Raw genomic sequence first — 19,117 nt, 5'->3', positions numbered from 1 at the left:
CTTTCTTTTTATCTTCCTTTTTTTTTTTTTTTTTTTTCTTTTGAGAGAGGGAGAGAGAGTGCACATGCAGGTGGTGGGGGAGACAGCAGGACAGAGGGAAAGGGAGAGAATCTTAAATGCGCTCCATGTCCAGCAAGGAGCTGGATGCGGGGCTCGATCTCACAACTTTGAGATCACAACCTGAGCCGAAATCAAGAGTCAGAATCTTACCGACTGAGCCACCCTGGTACCCCACTCATCAACTTTCTAAACGGTAGAATACTTCCTCCTTGAAATCATATCCTTGACTTTCATGTCATTATGCGCTCTTTGCTGTCTTTTTACCTTTCTAGACTTCCCTTTTCTTTCTTCTCTGTTGGCTCATCTTTGGGCACTTCTTCAAATATTCTTGAGGACTCAGTCCTAGGCCATCTTCTCTTCTCACTCTACGTTATTACTCAGGGATCTCATCTATTCCCGTGGCTTCCCATCTACTGGCCAAAGTTTGCCAAATTTTTATCCCTGCCCTAGTTTGCTAATGAGCTCCACTATCATTTGGCTAATGTGGACATCTTCTCTTGAACACATCCCAAACCAAACTTTGGATTTCCCATTCTATCACAGTTTGGTCTGCATTGTTCCCCCATCTTAATAAAAGGAACCATCATCCACCTGGTTAGTCATCCCAGGAAACTAGGAGTCACCTCGGAACTTCTGTCTCTCATCTCCCATAATAAGTCACCTTATTCAGGAGTGTATGTGCTGTGCAGATCTTGAAACCGCCTACTTCTCCATCCCTGCTGTAACTTCCAAAGTCAAAGACACCATCACCTCCCACCCGAAGCTCTGTACTCTCTACCTCCCTCCGCCCCAATTTGGTCTTCCTGCCTTCTTCTGGTTTCTCTCTAAACCATTCTCCACCCAGCAGCCAATGTGATACATTTTAAATACAAATGTAATAGTCACTCCTAGTTACCATTGCTCGTGGTGCAAAATCCCAAATTTTTCAGTCTACAAGGCCCTGCCTGCATTGTCTGAGCTCTGCCTTTCATTCCCACCTCATCTTTTCCCACTGATCTGTTTTCAGGTCTTGGGAGGCAGTATGCCTCTCCCTTCCTCCGGATTTCACACACATCATTTCATCCATGTGCGATAGTTTTCCTCTTCTTGCCTCCCTTCCTAACCCCCTACATGTCCCCCACCCCTCTGCCCCCTGTTTAGGGGCTAGCTTAAATGTCTGTGCCTTAAAAGTCGTTTTGTTGTTGTTGTTGTTGTTTTATGTCTTAGGCAGTGTTAGATTGTATTTTCACATGTAACTTTCCTTTATTGCTTTTATCATAATTGGGATTGAATAATTACATAATTTTTGTTGAATTCAGTGTGTCTTCTCCAGTGTGGTTTCCATGAGAGCAGGGTCATGTTTGTTGCTGCCCTTCTGAGGCTAGCATAGTACCTGGCACCTAGGAAGTACATATCTGTTTATTCATTCACTTAACTGATAAGGCAGTGTTTTGAGTGTTTAGGATACAGCAGTGAATAAGCAGAAAAAATATGAATGAAAGCATTGAGTCATGTCTTATTGCACAATATGGTGGGACTTTAAGGCTAATATCATCCTGTTGTGAGAGATAATGCTGGATTATTTACCTTATTAGCAAATTTACTTTTAAAACTCATTGACGCATTTCTTAATTATAGAAAACAGAAATACGATAGCCTCACATTAGAAGTTCTGGCCTAGAAAAAAATTTTCTGAAATTCTCAGGGGTGTTTATAACATACGATTTATTCAGTAGCATTTAATTTGAAATTTTGTAGATGGCTGAGATAGTAATCAGATTTTACCTTATTATTGCATGATAACGGCTTACTATATATCATCACCAAGTACAAAAATTGTATTAAATTTATTTAAAACATTTATTTCTGCAGTTAAGTTTGATTCCTGTATACAATAAGAAGGGCCCTTAGATTGAAAATCTTCTGTACAATGTAAATAACCTATTTAAGTTATTTACCAGCCCAAGCAGGATTCCTCTGACTTCGGTAGAAAAGAAGAGGAGCCGAAGATTGGATCCTTGACAGGTCTAGTCTTGGGAGGATAGAATGAGAGATTTGGAGGCCTTCTGCAGTCGGATTTCAGGATGGGATTTAAGGAAGAGACCCTAAGAGAAGCAAGCCTAAGCCCACATGTGTCTCAGTGCTAAGGACAGGTCCTCAATGGATAACGAGTCTGGAGATGAGGAAGGTGGGGAGGATTGCTGAGTTCTGTTTTCTTATTCGTAATGGCCAAGGAGCCCTGGGAAGGAGAACAGATTGGCCGTCAGAAGGAAGAGAGGCCTCAAGGAGGAGGGAAAGCTTGCGGAGAGCAGTTAAGGACTGAAGTGGGAAGGTAAGGATGTCGTCTGTGAGGTGTCTGTATGCTTCACGATACTGTATACTCTTTGTTTTTACGTGAAACACCTTGTAATTCAGCTATCCTTCAGAGCAATGTATACAGAACTGTCCCTCCCCCTCCTTCATTCCTCCGCCCTGTTCCCTCCTCTCCACCCCACCCCCCACTGTTTATCAAAACTCATGCTCAATTTTCACTTTCTTGATAGAAAAATCTAAAATTAGTTTGGCCTAAGATAGTAAAATCATTGACTCTTACGTCTGGAAAAGACCTGAAGAGTCCCCTGAAGAGTCCTCTCGTGTGAATGCCCCTCTGCCTACAACATAGGGATATTTATTCCACAAAGAAACGTTGGGTAACCAGCAACACTGTGCCTCTCGTTGTAGGGGCTGGGAAGACAGGTAATAAACAAACCCTCACGCCCTGGAGTTTATGTTCTAGTGAATATATCAGAACATGCAGAATATTTCCTAATATACTTTGGTGGATTTTATGCAGTGAGTGAGCAAACAGAAGATCAGAAGATCTGTGCCTGGTCTTTCCTACTGTATAACTGCTTCATGTACTGATGGTCATCATTCAGTTTCCTTCTGTGTTAGTTCACTTCAAATACTCAATGTTCATATATTGATGACTTATTATCTATTATCTAGGGTCCCCCCCTTTTTAAAAGATTTTATTTATTTATTTGATAGATATCACAGGTAGGCAGAGAAGCAGGCAGAGAGAGTGGGGGAACCAGGCTCCCCGCTGAGCAGAGAGCCCCATGAGGGGCTCGATCCCAGGACCCTGGCATCATGACATGAGTCGAAGGCAGAGGCTTTAACCCACTGAACCACCCAGGCGCCCCTCTAAAGTTTATTTTTAAAAGATACATTTAAAGACCCTATTTCCGGGGCACCTGGGTGGCTCAGTGGGTTAAAGCCTCTGCCTTCGGCTCAGATCATGGTCTCAGGGTCCTGGGATCAAGCCCCTCATGGGGCTCTCTGCTCAGCTTCCCCTGCTCTCTCTGCCTACCTCTCTGCCTACTTGTGATCTCTGTCTGTCAGATAAATAAATAAAATCTTTAAAAAACAATTATAAAGACACGATTTCCTTAAGTTACTCTAAGCTAAAACAGGATATAGATGTCAGGTGACCACTTGAAAAGAACCGCCTCAGAGTTCTTAACCCAGGCAGGGACTGTGATGATTTTGAGAGCAACTCACTTTTATCTGTGCTGCTTATGTGTTTGGGTTTTCCTGGCTTCAAAAGACAGGAGAGGTCAAGTTGATTTTCTAAATGTGGTTTTGTTTTTACTGAGTTTAGACCCAAAAAAGACAATGGACATCTTTGTATTGTAGGAAATTATTTTCAGAGTATCTGGAAGAGGCAAAAAGGAAATATGTTTGATTTTCCCCATTTATTTTCTCTGTGTGTGTTCATATTTATACACCTCAGTACAGTCACATGTCAATGCTTTGCTGGCTTTAAAAAATATTTATTTATTTATTTTAGAGACAGAAAGAGAGAAAGCAAGCGTGAGTGAGCCAGGAGAGGGCCAAAAGGAGAGAAGCAGACTCCCTGCTGAGAGGGGCTTGATCTCAAGACCCTGAGATCGTGACCGGAACCGAAATCAAGAGTCAGACACTCAACCAGCTGAGCCCCCAGAACACCCAATTCTTTTCTGGCTTTTAAGGCTGGAAGCAAAAGGAAGGAAAGGCAAAAGGTATCAAAACATTTTCTTAAAGTGGTAAAACTAGATTGTTTATTAACTAAGTACAGTTTCTTCTCTGGGACACTGAAAAAGTACTCGAGTCTTTTCTAAAGGCATTTCATTTCTTTTTTTCTTGAAGATATTTTTATTATTTTGAAGCCTATGGGCAAGGCAGAAGGAGGGTGGGCTAAAGATAATAGGTTTTTGTAGGGAAATGGTGACATCAGGGGCCTAGAAAACCACATCAGGTAGTAGGATTTGGCTTATGGGGGGGGGGGGGTGTCTGTCTGTCTGTCCATGCACCCTGCACATACGTCCTTTATCTTGTAGAATTAGAAAAATGACATCTGTTTTCTTTTTTTAATTTTCAGCGTAACAGTATTCATTGTTTTTGCACCACACCCAGTGCTCCATGCAATCTGTGCCCTCCCAATACCCACCACCTGGTTCCCCCAAACCTCCCATCCCCCGCCCCTTCAAAACCCTCAGGTCGTTTTTCAGAGTCCATAGTCTCTCATGGTTCACCACCCCTTCCAATTTCCCTCAACTCCCTTCTCCTCTCCATCTCCCCATGTCCTCCATGATATTTGTTATGCTCCACAAGTAAGTGAAACCATATGATAATTGGCTGTCTCTGCTTGACTTATATCACTCAGGATAATATCTTCCAGTCCCGTCCATGTTGCTACGAAAGTTGGGTATTCATCCTTTCTGAAGGAGGCATAATATTCCCTAGTGTACATGGACCACATCTTCCTTATCCATTCGTTCCTTGAAGGGCATCTTAGTTCTTTCCACAGTTTTGCGACTGTGGCCATTGCTGCTATAAACATTGGGGTACAGATGGCCCTTCTTTTCACGACATCTGTATCTTTGGGATAAATACCCAGTAGTGCAATTGCAGGGTCATAGGGAAGCTCTATTTTTAATTTTTTGAAGAATCTCCACACTGTTCTCCAAAGTGGCTGCACCAACTTGCTGTTTTCTTGAAATGAAGGGAAAGATGATTCCAACAGGATTGGAAGAAGGAGGGAAACATTATGACAGATTTGATCTACAGTCAAGTTTGTTTCTTTTCCCAGTCCAGAACAAACTAAGCTTGAAAATAACAAAAGGAAAAGTTTTCCCCTTTCCTAGTCCAGAAGAAAGTAAGTTGCAGAAACAACAAAATGGGAAAATGTTTGGAACGATGCCTCTGTTTATTTGGCTTAGAGAGTATGGTTCTGACGGGCAGGAGTTGTTCATTCTAATTCTGCCATGTGGATAATAAATAATTCATGTTCTAGGAGTTCCTATTCCTGATTCCTTCTTGAAAGCTGAAAGCGTTAAAACAATTTTTCCCCCAAATGACTTTACCTGGGTATGTGGAACGAGATAAGTTTTTGACTTGGCTTCTTTTTCTTCTCCTACATGCCCAAGGGTGTGACACATTTCCATCACTTGCAGTGAGTCACAGTGGCAATAATTTGTACCAGCTTGTGAATCTTGAAGAAGCCCTTTGGGTGATTTGTCAAGTTATTGAAGTAGGTGGACCACATTGCAATTCATACCCAAACCTAGGCTCTGAAGTTTACTGATTTTTTTTTAGGTTTTTTTTTTTTATTATTATGGTAACATAGATGTAATATAATATTATATTAATATATTTATATTATATTATATTATTATTATTATATATTATATTTATATTATATTATTATAATGCTGATACAAGCAAATATTTCTTCAAGATTCTACTTTCAGTTCTTTCATGTGAATACTCACAAGTGAAATTGCTGGATCCTATAATTCCATTTTTTTCTTAAAGATGTTATGTATTTTGGAGATAGAGAGTATGAGCTGCGGGTGGAGCAGAGGGAGAGGGACAAGCAGACTCTGTGCTGAGGGCAGAGCCTCAGGATTCTGAGATCGTGACCCAAGGCAAAAATCAAGATTGAGACACTCAACCAACTGATCATTTCATCTTTAATTTTTTTGAGGAAACACCATACTATTTTCCATAGCTACAGTATCATTTTACATTCGCATCAACAGGGTGGGAACAGCAACGCTTCCAATTTCTCCACATCCTTACCAACGTGTTATTTTCTGTTTTTTGTTTGTTTTGTTTTGTTTTGTTTTTGATCATAGTCCTAGTGGGTATGAGATGGTATCTCATTGTAGCTTTGATTGGCATTTTCCTGATGATGAGTGACCAGTGAGTATCTTTTCATGTGCTTATTGGCCATTTGTATTTCTTGGAGAAATGCCTATTCACTTTTAATTTGGCGTTTTTGTTTGGTTGGTTGTTATTTGGCTTCAGGAGTTTTCTATATGTTCTGGTTATTAATCCCCTATCAGATACATGGTTTGCAGATATAGTCTTCCGTGTTGTGGCCTGCCTTTTATTCTGGTGATACTGCCTTTTGATGCACAAAATTTTAAATTTTTTATGTAGTCCAGTTTGTCTGTTGTTACTTTTGTTGTCTGGGCCTTTGGTGTCATATCCACAAAACATTGCCAAATCCCAGGTTATGTAGTTTTATCATTAGGCAGTTCAGACATTAAAATATAATTTAACCTTTTGAATTTTTCAAAGCCCTTGTTCCTTTTTTTCTTCCAAAACTTTATTTAAATTATAGTTAGCTATCATATAGTATGATATTGGTTTCAGGAACAGAATTTAATGATTCATCACTTACATATAAGTGCTCATCCCTACAAGTGCCCTCCTTAATGCCCATCCTGCCATCTAGCCCATCCCCCACGCACCTCCCTCCATCAACCCTCAGTTTGTTCTCTATCTAGTCTCTTATGGTTTGCCTTTCTCTCTCTCTTTTTCTTCCCTTTCCCCTCTGTTCATCTGTTTTGTTTCTTAAGTTCCACCTGTAAATGAAATCATGGTATTTGTCTTTTCTCTAACTGACTTGCAAATGGCAAGATTTCAGTCTTTTTGATGACCAATATTCCCTTTTATCTATAATTATAGATAAAAAGGAATATTATTCATTCTTATTCATTCATCAGTTGGTGGACATTTGTCAAAGTCCTTGTTCTGTATTATTATTTGATATTAATATTAATAATGATATTAACAATAACATTATTTTTAAAAGGTTTTATTTTTTTATTTGACACACAGAAAGAGATCACAAGTAGGCAGAGAGGCAAGCAGAGGGAGAGGGGGAAGCAGGCAGAGGGAGAGGGGGAAGCAGGCTCTGCTGAGCAGAGAGCCCAATGCAGGACTTGATCTCAGGACCCTGAGATCATGACCTGAGCCGAAGGCAGAGGGCTCAACCCACTGAGCCACCCAGGCGCCCCAACAACAATAACATGATCAATATTATTTTTAAGTCCTAGGAATGAGGGAAATAAACAGAATACATATACTTTATTTTTAAAATCGAGGTGTTGGGAGGTTAATCCCCATTTGGGAAAAATTGATTTAACTACTCAAATTATTCCTTTGTAAAGTAGAAAAACTTTTCCCAAGACCTTGTGTCGTTGCTGCTGCTTGCCGTAAGAGAGTAGATAAAACTTGGTTGTTGCTGGAGAAGGGAGGCGGGAATTACGGGGAGCCCTGCTCAGGACAGCTCCACGGAGTGAAGCCTCTGGGAGCAGCGTTTGGGCACCCAGTTTACAAGGCTTGCATGTTCATTCTGTCAGAGCACTCACGAATTTGCACAGTTGGCTCAGCTAACCACATTCCAAAGGCTGATGTGCAAACTACACTTCCAGTTTACTGATTTAACATAGTCCCTTCCATGGACAGAAGTACTTATGTCTACCTTCATAATTATCTCTTTTGTGTCAAGGCACCTACAGAATTTTATTTGGGAAGCCAGACGATTGTGCGGAGAGCATGAGATCAAAGCAAAGGGAAGTGGGTGGTAGACAGAGCTGTTACCCCCAGCTCTGGTGTGGCCCGTTTAGCACTGTGCCCGGAACAGGGCATTGCTGACAATCCTTACTATCTGGGTCTCTATTTACTGTCTTTCTGCTGGACGCACCCGGTTCTTTCTGCCTCTTCCACTTTCCCTTTTGCTCTGTCCCATTCTAACTATCCTCACCTATGCAGAGTCTTGGGCAAGGCAGGTTTGCACTTCCCTGAAGTTTCAGCTAGCTGCTAAATTGCAATCCCGTTTCAGAATGTCCCTCAGACACTCAGGTCCTCTGAAGTGTGTAGTTTTAAGAATTCCCCTCACATTTGGTAACATACAAAATTATGTTGGAAGTATCCACCTTTGACATTTCTGTTTCATTGGTGGCATTTGAATGATTTAGCACAGTTCATTATTCCCTCCTTTTAAAAACACTTGTCTTCATTTTTGAGGAACTTTTTTTTTTTTTTTTTTTTTAGCGCCATTTATCACTGCCTTACAGGGGTAACTCTAAGCACTGTATGAGCTATGAAGGAAGTACGGCACTGCCATCCACAGGGTAAGGAAACTAGATGGGATTTGTGTTGTGCTCGGTGGAGAGGCTTCATAGCACAAGGAGGGTAAGAGAAATTTTTCAGGGCAGAATTCGTCTCTGGCTTGTCAGAGAACACCTCCAGCATCCTTCTCCCTCCCCCTCCCCCCCATTGTTTCTGCGCCCCAAGAATATGACATTCAGACATTTGGATGACTGGAGCTCAGATCCAGTAAGGACTGGTTTTCTGAAGATAATAGGGAAATCGCTGTTATAAAACACATGTTTCATCTTTGTGTGCTGCTCACATTCCAGCAAGATTTCCATTTTTATTACAGGGTCATTTGAGAGTGTTTCAAAATGTACTTTTGATAATTTTTCTCATCTTAGTCTACTTATCTGAAAGTGACAGTGCTCTGGGTTTTTTTTTTTGTGTGTTTTTTTGTTTTGTTTTGTTTTGGGGTTTTTTTTTTGCCTTAGGAAGAAAATAATGAGAAACAGCCTTTTCATTCCAAGTATGATATACAGCTGTTTTGAAGGAAATGTAGTCTTATATTGGTATTATGTGTTAAAAATGGACTGAGATTCCCTGTACTGTCACAATATTTTCTGTAAGTTTCAGACGTTCCCTTATTACGAGAACTTTGGTTCATAATATAAAATTATAAATCTTATACTTACAAATATAAATTAGTTTCTATGTCCCTACATTTGAAGGTGAGAGATTCCTTCACGCGGTGCTGTCTTTCCCCCTTCTGTGCGGTGATGGTACTGAAAGTTAACCTGAGAACAATTAATCATCTGCATTATTAACTAGCGTGGCAGGGAGGTCATTATCTGTTTGGCATATGACGGCAGTGTTTGCTAGGGAGGCCACAAGTTCTCAGAGCTGAAGGTACACCAAGGAATGCACTTTCTAAAATCAATCTTTATGCTTGCTGTCTTCAGGATATAGCTACCATTATAGGAACCATCAATAATTTTTTTGAGGGTTACTCTAGAGTTCTTATGTAAAACAGCTGGACATCTACATTTATGGAGAAGAGAATATCTGCTGTTTCCAAACAATTTTTTTCATGGAGATGGAGAACCAATGAGAAGACAAATAGGTACCAAATTCTAGCTTCCAAGCATGGAGAAAAAACAAGAGTAAAACATCACTTATCACCGCTGCTAACTGGTTTAAGTGTGATCGTTTGAAGAGGTTAATGTCCATAACCAAAGAATAATGTCCATAACCATAATGTCCATAACCAAAGAAAATTATAAATGATAAGTCCATGTAAAGTAGCTTATCTTACAAAGATAATAGACTTAAAGTTAACCCTGTTTCGAAGTGGCTTTCCAATCTACCAGTGTCCCCTGAATATCAGTTACAGGTGGAATCCAGAGAGGACTGTATCTCTGCCTTTTCTTCAGTTGTGTAACTAAATCTATGTGCCAGTCATTTAAAATTTTTAAGCGTTAATTTATTCAGCATGTATTTACATCCTGCCTCACATTTGTGTGTATAACAACGGGGTAGGAAAGCTCTACCGATTTTCCCAGAACAGAATGATCACTAATGGTTGGGTATCTTCCAAATTGAGTCTGACGCAAGTTAAATAGCAATAGTTAATATTAACCGAGAGAGGTTAATCACAGACCAGAAGTCTCTTCAAATAGTCTTTCCAGAGAAAAAGAGAAGTAATTTGATAATATGTAAGTCCATATCCTCTGGGAATGCTTATCTCTCATTTTCTCAGGACACAGACTCAGAGACAGACTCTGGTGACATCCCAGCACCTGCGATCATTAGCTCAGGCCCTGGGGTTCGGATATGAAGGCCTCATATACAGTCTTGCCCTTTGGGGCTATGTTCATGCCACTTCCCCCTGCCTTCCCCTTTCTTCTCCCTTTACCTACGTAATTTCTACATATTATGGAAGTCTCAGCCTGGAATCACTTTCTCTAGGAAAACTTCTGTATTAGGCAGTGTTCTCTGGAGAAACAGAATCAATGGGATAATTCCTATTTTACAATATTACTAGTTATTTAGCCTATCTTATTGATTTTAGAGCCATGGAAACCAAGATGCAAAATGAACATTTCACAACAAAAAACTGGGGTCTGGGGGCATATGGGTGGGTTAGTCGGTTAAACATTTGACTTCATCTCAGGTCATGATCCCGTCTGGGTCCTCAAGCCCAGCATTGAGCTCCTCACTCAGTGGGGAGTCTCTTTCTCCCTCTCCCTCTTCCCCTTCCCTCCACTTGTGCTCTCTCTCTCTCTCTCTCTAAAATAAATAAAATCTTAAAAAAAAAAAAAAAAAGAAAAGTGGGGAGCCAAGTCAGTGTGGCATTGATTTATTAGCTAATTAGTGCTGGAGCTGAACCAGGGACTCATGTTTACTGATGTCTAGTGTAGTCATTCAACAGGTATCAAGGACCTGTTATATCTCCAGGTAATATATTAAATGCTGTATCTTGGTTAAAATTGTTTTAGAATGTGTAACAACTTTATTACATTAGTCACTGTCCATTTTAGTCATTTCAGTCATAGAAGAGGAAATACTGAGATACCAAATGTTATTCGGGTTGATGTTCTTGTATAATTCAAAGTTCAATCATTTTGTTTTGTCTTTGCCTTAGTTAGTGATAAAATTCTACTTGCTCCACTGTTTGCTACTGGGAGCTGTTCCTTTAATAAGTATGCTTTAGGGGCGCCTGGGTGGCTCAGTGGTTAAGCCTCTGGCCTTTGGCTCAGGTCATGATCTCAGGGTCCAGGGATCCAGCCCCACATTGGGGTCTATGCTTGTCAGGGAGCCTACTTCCCCCTCTCTCTCCCTGCTTCTCTGCCTACTTGTGATCTCTCTGTCAAATAAATAAAATCTTTAAAAAAAGTAAGTATGCTTTAAATATCATTTATTATTTAACCAAATAAAGATCCACCTAGTTGAATTACATTACTTCCCTTCCCTGTCACTTTTGGATATGACTGGACAGGAAACATATCTTACTATGAGGGTGTGCTTTGCCTTAATTTTTTTTGTTGTTTCCTCATCAAATAAGGATTGATATGTCGACCTGTGAAGAAATAAAGGAAGTCTTATTTTTAAGTTTATCACTATTTCTTAAATACTACAATTGGCAGCAAACTAGCCTTCATTTGAATCAGTCCCCTCAGTCACCTGGTACCTTCAAGAAAGAATTGTATTTTACTGAAGCATATTGGAAAGTATGGAGTTGAATTTCATTAAGTGTCAATTCCATTTTTTTGGATTATATACAGATCCCTTGTGAGATGAAAGGCATAACATGGGTTTAAAAAATGCCATTTAGTTTTTTAAATTTTGCATTTAGTAACCATAAGCAGTACGAATCATAGCTTAAACTACTTGCTTTTCTTCTGACTAAAGCATAGGCAGTTGTATTACTGAGAGCAAATATTCAGCTTCGAGACCTTGGATCTGAAATGTCGGAAAACTCCGTCTCTGTTAAACATGTATTGGTTTTGGAGCAGACAGCAGGTGGTTGAGGTGCTTGTGGTGTGAGTTATAGGAGTTGGGATCCAGGTCCTTCTGCTGCTGAGAGGCTCTACTAGAGACACCTGACAGAGGAGAAGATGCCTCTCCTTGCCCGGTTCCTGATGAGCCAGGCTTGGGGGAAGTGCAGGGTGTAGGCCATCCATCTCTAGAGGCAGATGAAAACTTTGGGCTCCAGCTCACCTGCCACCCTACCTTTCAGTGGACAGCCACTAATCTTTAATAGAAGAAAAATTTTAAGCACCTTAGAAGATTTTCTGCTGCACATTTCCATGTATTGTTATCAAAGATGAAAGAGAATTTATATGTCAGACCCATTTCAAAAACTAAGTTTATTCTGAAATCACTTTGTTTTTTTTTTTTTTAAGATTTTATTTATTTATTTGGCAGACAGAGATCACAAGTAGGCAGAGAGGCAGGCAGAGAGAGAGAGGGAAGCAGGCTCCCTGCTGAGCAGAGAGCCCGATGAGGGGCTCGATCCCAGGATCCTGAGATCATGACCTGAGATGAAGGCAGAGGCTTAACCCACTGAGCCACCCAGGCGCCCCTGAAATCACTTTGTAAGAAATCAACAATCCAGGAATGGATGTTTTCATTTTAGCCTACCTGTTGTGGTTCCTGGAGCAGGGCACTTATCTGATAATGAAACGGAGCAACCTTTTCATTTCTAGAATTTCCTGTTGGGAGTGTGGAGTTTTATAAGTAATATGTGGCATTGGCTAGTTACACAATACATTGGATTTTATTGCCGCCACTTTGTTTAAAAAGGGCGGGAGAGGTTTGGACCAACAGGAATGTGAAGTCAAAGTTAACTATGATGTCATCTTACTGCCTGTCACATTAATAAACCAGACTCATAAGTAAATACATTGTAATTAAAATCTTTTATTACTCTGATAAGTCTGCTATAAAATAGCTCTCTCTAGCACTTACCTGCATATGATTTGGGGAAACTTTTTCTTTTCCATTCAGGGAACATGGGTAGAGGAGAAAACTTGGCCCCTGGAGTTGTATCCACAGGTGAATGGACATGTGAGGGAGGTTTCTTTAGTGATTGCAGGGAAAAGGAATGTGCACTCATGGAATATTTAAATATTCTAAATACCTAAAATCTGTGTGGCTGAGAGTTAATTCTTCAGAATCATGTCCAGCTTGCTAAGATTCGTATCCCTGCTGTCCTCTGTCTCTAGATACACACACAGGTGTTTAGTTCTGCCATATAACATTTCAGGTTCTGTTTAGAATAAGAATCTTACATAGAAAAGTGTCTATAGTCTATGCTGTTTTTGTTTAAAGGTTTTATTTATTTATTTGAGAGAGAGAATAAGCAGGGGGAATATCAGAGGGAGAAGAAGGCTCTTTGTTGAGCAGGGAGCCCAATGTGAGGCTCGATCTCAGGACCCTGGGATCATGACCTGAGCTGAAGGCAGTTGCTCAACTGACTTTCTCTATCATCTGTGCTGTTTTTAGAGGTGTATCAGACACCATGCTATAAAGTTCCCTTCAGCAACACACTGCCTCATTTAGTAGTTATAACCATCAGGAATTCCTTAAGTTAATATCTAATTTGTCTGTGTAAGACAGGGTTTCTTAGCCTCGGCACTATTGACATTTTGGGTAAGAGAATTCTTTGTTGGGGTGGGTGGGACTTGGGGGCAGGGTGGGGGGGACTTCCCTGTACAGTGTAGAATGTTCAGCAGCCTCTTTGGCCTCTGTTCACTAGATGCACTTCTGCCCCAGTTATGACAACCAAAAATGTCTCCAAACATTACCCAATGTTCCCTAGGGGGCCAGAAATTGCCCCTGGTTAAGAACCACTGTTGTGAGGCCAAATAGAATGTTAGAGAAAAGGATCTTAGTAATTATCCAGTTTCTGTTTTCTCATTTTCCATATGGCTGTGATTTACTTAAGATCTCATGACTCCTTAGTCTCAGAGGTGACTCAGGTTTCCTAACTTTTTAGTTTCTTTTCCTATCATACCATGCTTTCTTGGTTTGGGTTTAGGATACTCTGACACCCTTCTCAGAGGCTTGTCCAACCCCATGGGTTCTGTTAGGGCATAACCACCATTTAGTAACCTAACCCATACTGTTTTATAAAATCTGTAGTTATCTGTAAGTATCCACGTGTACATATTCATTTGGGTTTTTCCTCTTTGAAGCAACCATGAGACGTGGATTTCGATAGAAGTGGTTTCTTAAGAAGTGTTCTCAGGAGAAATTGGTAGGGCAGTGGGGAAGTGGACAGGGAGGAGAAGGAAACCACATAAGGACACAATAGCAGGCAGACTTCCAGGGAGGTCATTTTGGCTCAGTGTGACAGGAGAGCTCTGGAGAGTGTGTAGGTCCTATCTCAGAATGTTCCAGGTCTGGCACAAAAGACCTGGAGTGTCTACACTTTCCTGCCCATCAGTCATTGTTTTTATGGTGGAGTTTCTCATCTGGACCCTACTGACAGTTCGGGGCTAGTTCTTTGCCCTTTGTTGCAGGAGTCTGTCCCCTGCATGGTAGGGTTTGCAGCAGCCTCCGTGGCTTCTGCCAGACGGATGCCAGTAAACTCCCAACACCCTCCCCTAGCCAGGGATGACAACCCAAAATGCCTCCACACAGTTTCACCCCCAGAGGTCAAAATTACCCCCAGCTGAGAACCACTGGTTTAAGGGTGGCTCTGAGGGAGGTATGAATTCCCAGGAACTTGAGGCTGTCAGGCAAAGTCATCTTTGGCAGCCTGAAAACAGCCCTCAGACAAAGACAGAGGTGTTGGCTGAGATGGGGGGGGGGCAGGCACACCCGTTGCCAGTGTGCAGGAAAGGTTAATGAGTCCCAGCAGACACGCACACAGCACTGGCATCATCTCCTACATGTAGATGATGAACTCAGTACGTTTCTACTCAACGGCATGAACAGTAGGAAGGATCAAGCCCCATTTTCCTTTTTAAGGGCTTGTACTGAACTAACTCAACCGAGCGTGACCCATCTCACCGTGAGCACCGCACCGGTACTAAAATCCCCTTGCTGGGGCCCCCCCCTGCACCACATGGAGCTCCACTGGGGCTCACGTCTATCTCTGTGGAGCTGCTTTTATCAGAAAGAGGATTTGAGAAAGACGTCAATAATTTGGAACCATTCCTGCAAGACTAGAGCTTCTGATTTTTATCTCACGCCTCACAGGAAATCACTGTCTTTTGGCTGCAATCTTGGGCATATTTTCTTGTTTCCCTTCCTCCTGCCCATCTGTTCATTTATTCAATAAGTGTTTGTTGAGTGCTTCGTCGACACGCAGCACTTTGCTAGATGCTGGGAATACAGGAGGAGACGAAAAAGATATGACCCCTGCTTTCAGTCTAGTAGAGGAGAAAGACAAGAAATAAGTTGTCGTTCCAAGAGCAGGGTTGTCTGGAAATGGCCGTGAGTCCTCGCTCTGGGTTTTCTGGACAGTGAGAACCAGGGCCTCCTCTTCTCCTAGTAAGAGGGGCTGTGCACAATTCTTGTAGGACTGGTGACTTTGTGTTCCCAGCGGAGGTGATTGCAACTTTACAGGGAAGATGGCATTCTTAGACAACTCTGGTAAACATCCTGCCTGGCTGCCCAAGTGGTTTGTGCATTCCCCTAAAGTGAAGTCTCTATGAACAGGGCCATTGTCTTTGTCCTAGAAGCAAATCCCAGTAGTATGGTGGTCCCTATAAGAAGAGGGCAACATGCTCCTATTCTTTCTTCTAAACACTGAGGAAGTTAATCCTATGAAGACCTAGGGGAAGAGCCTTCTAGGCAGAGGCAGTATATGGGAAATTCCTGAAGTGGTAAAGAGCTCAATGTGTTTGAGGAATTAGAAAAGGCTAACTTAGGTGCCAGGAGCATAATGATTGGGGGAGGGAAGGATGAAAGTGGCATGAAACATAGGTAGAGAAGTTCAGAATACAGGTGGGATCAGATCATAATAAATGGCCTCAGTGGCTGTGGCTAGGAATTCTTATTTTATCCAAACTATAATGGGAAACAGGTGATTTAGGTTTTTGAAACATAACCATTGTTCCTGTAGGGAGAATGGTTTAGAATGGGAGCAACAAGATCAAGAGACTGATGTAGCAGTCCAGCTGAGAGATGGTGATAACTTTGGGTAGGGTGATGGCACCGCTGTAAGTAGAAACGAGGGTAGAGAGGTGAGATCAATGTTGGAGGCACAATTTGCTGGAGAAGTTGGCCACAAGGAGAGAGGAGAGTTGAGGATGACTGCCAGTCATTTGACTTATGCTGCTGGTAGGTGCTGAGATCAGGGTGTGTGGAGGAGATGCTGGGAGGAGAAGATTTGCAGGACAGGATGAACACTGCCATTTTTGTCGTATTAATATTTGAAATGTGAGCTGTCTGAGATTGAAGTGGGTGGCTGAGTATATACCCGTTAGAAGTTTGGAGACAAGGTCTAGGATGGAAAGGTAAATTTTGGAGTCACTGACAGGAGTCACTGACATCCATGTAATATTTAAAGCTAAGAACCTGAATAGGTTCGCCAAGGGAATGAATGCAGACAGAGAGGAGTACCAGGAACTGATCCCTGAGGTTCTCTAATAAGAAGAGGACAGAGAGGTATGGAGGAACCAGGAAAAGGTACTCAGATGATGGGCTGTGGCCAGTGCTTTTGGTTAATGTAACAAAAATTAAACCTGGAGGTTGAAAAGAGGAAGGATTACCACGACTTGTTCTTTCTATTCAGTCTTCGAACTATAAGGAAAGTTATAGATCATGAACACATACTTTGGTAATAGAATTGTATGCAGTATTCAGTTTTATAGAGTCATCCAAATGATACAGAAAATGACCCTATTCGTGTTTCAGCATTTTCATGGAAGTGAAAACAACATTTGAGAATCCTGGGAAAACTTCCCTATGCCAACAAGACTGGTTTTGTGCTTCTCCTGTGTCCTCATTACACATATCATCATTACCACATTGATATGTAGGATCATATGATGGGAAGAACCATCATGCTGTTCCCTCTGCCCTCCACCCCCACCCCCATAAGGCACGACTCTTCACACGAAGGCCTCCTCTCGTCTTTATTTTAGATGTCATCTCAAGAGGCAGTTCCTCAATAGAACATACCCCCTTAGACGCATATTCTCTATCACAGCCCACTAGGCCTCATGATCTCTTTTTAATTTATTCAATCATTTACTAATTTTTGTCCTTATTATCCACTGGATTGTAAATTCCATGAGTGCAAAGACATGGCAGGATGTCATTCCAGTCTTCACATATTTAATAAGCACTTTTTAAATAAATGAGTAAAATGATAATGAAAAAAATTGGAAAATTAACCATAAACAGAGACGTAAAGAGTTCTTTTTTTCTTTTTCTCGCTATACAAATATCAATGTCTTACCAAATGTAATTGTTTTCCATTATTACTTATTGGTGTCTAGGTATATGACAATGCTTACCCCACCTCCAACTTTTCTCAATTTCTGTTAATTTTTCTTTTTTAAGATTTTATTTGTTTATTTGACAGGGAGGGAGAGAGAGTGCGCACAAGCAAGGGGAGCAGCAGACAGAAGGAGAGGGAGAAGCAGGCTCCCCACTGAACAGGATGCTGGGATCATGACTAGAGCCAAAGGCAGACTCTTAACCACCAGAACCACCCAGGCACCCCAGTTTCTGTTAATTTCTTAAGCTTTATATTACACCTGCCTACTATTCTGTGTACTGCCATACCTGCTGCTCACTACCTGTAGTTCTGCTCTTGTTCCTCACCTTTTAAAACAACCTTGGCCTTTAATAACCATATTCTTCCAGCCTCCTTCTTGCCTCACTTCAGCTTGCTGTTTTGTTGTATTTCTGGTGCCTACCTCCAATCTGCCCACCTATTCCATATCACTGGCTTCATATCAACGTCCAATTTCCATGCACATTCCTGGGCCCCTGCTCTTGTGGGGAGCCCCCAGGCGCTGTGTTGATTTGAAGACTTAGAGAGGGAGAGATTGAGAGCTGGGCCAAGCAGTGACTAGTGATGGGATAATCAGCTGTTCCTTGGCTGATATGCCTGTGCTCTTCCACAGATAATCGACCCTTGCTTTTCTTGGAGGCCTAAGACTTTTGCACAAACACAAGGATTTGCCCTGGAACTTCCCCACTCTGTGGATGTCTGCCTACGGATTTTCACTTTCAGAGGACCTTCAGCTGTCATTTTTCCAATAAGCTCTTTTGCTTGGGTTATGTCTCTGCCTACTCACTACAATCCTAGTTATTTAAAAAATCTTAAATAAAACAATCTGCATTAGTTACAGTCTTATCCTTTTGGTTTTTACTTTTTACCATAAGGATCTGATACTATTTTTAAAGTATCTGCCTGTAGTAGACATTATCAAATATGTTGCTTTGCCCAGACCCCCTATTCCTGTGTTTGGCATGTCTGTACATAGGAGTGTTGGTATGAAATGCAACCCCGCAACCCACATAGTTGCCATCTCAGCCTTCAGCTCAACCCCATGCATATCACCTAGGCTTGATCAGTCAGGCACATCCACATGGACTTTGCATCAGGAGCATGTGCATAAGAAGTGGAGGCAGTGGAGAATCTCAGTAAGATCCAGTTTGAGAGGCGGTACCCAGTACCCAGTTCTGGGGGAGGTTGTGTGATACACAGTCGGGCGCCAGCGGTTTGGGTTGCAGCTGCAGCTGTGTGCTCATGGACTCTTCTATGGCTTCGTATTTGGATCTGATCTTTGCTCCCGTGAGCCTTTCCGGCAATTGTGCTGGGCCAACGGTAGCCTTTCAGTTGACCCCTACTTAGAAATCAGCCTATTTAGAAATCTTAGTTGCACCTAAGAACGCTATCTATTTTCTTGACTGACTTCTCTTTATATCATTCCTTTTTGTACTTCTGATGATTTTTCTGGGGTCCTTTTCTTTCTTGAAGTGCAAACTTTTAGATGTTCCCTTAGTGTGAAACTCTTGATAGTATTGGTGGACCTTGAACAATGCAGGGATTAGGGGCACTGATTTCCTGCACAGTTGGAAGTTTGGGTATAACTTTTGCCTCTCCCACAGATTAACTACTCATAGCCTACTGTTGGAGTGGATGCTTTACAGAAAACATAAATAGTTGAATAACATGTATTTTGTATGTTTTATGTAT

Source organism: Mustela nivalis (assembly GCF_964662115.1).
Source record: "Mustela nivalis genome assembly, chromosome: 6".
Lineage (NCBI taxonomy): Eukaryota > Metazoa > Chordata > Mammalia > Carnivora > Mustelidae > Mustela > Mustela nivalis.
This window is presented reverse-complemented; position numbering follows the sequence as displayed.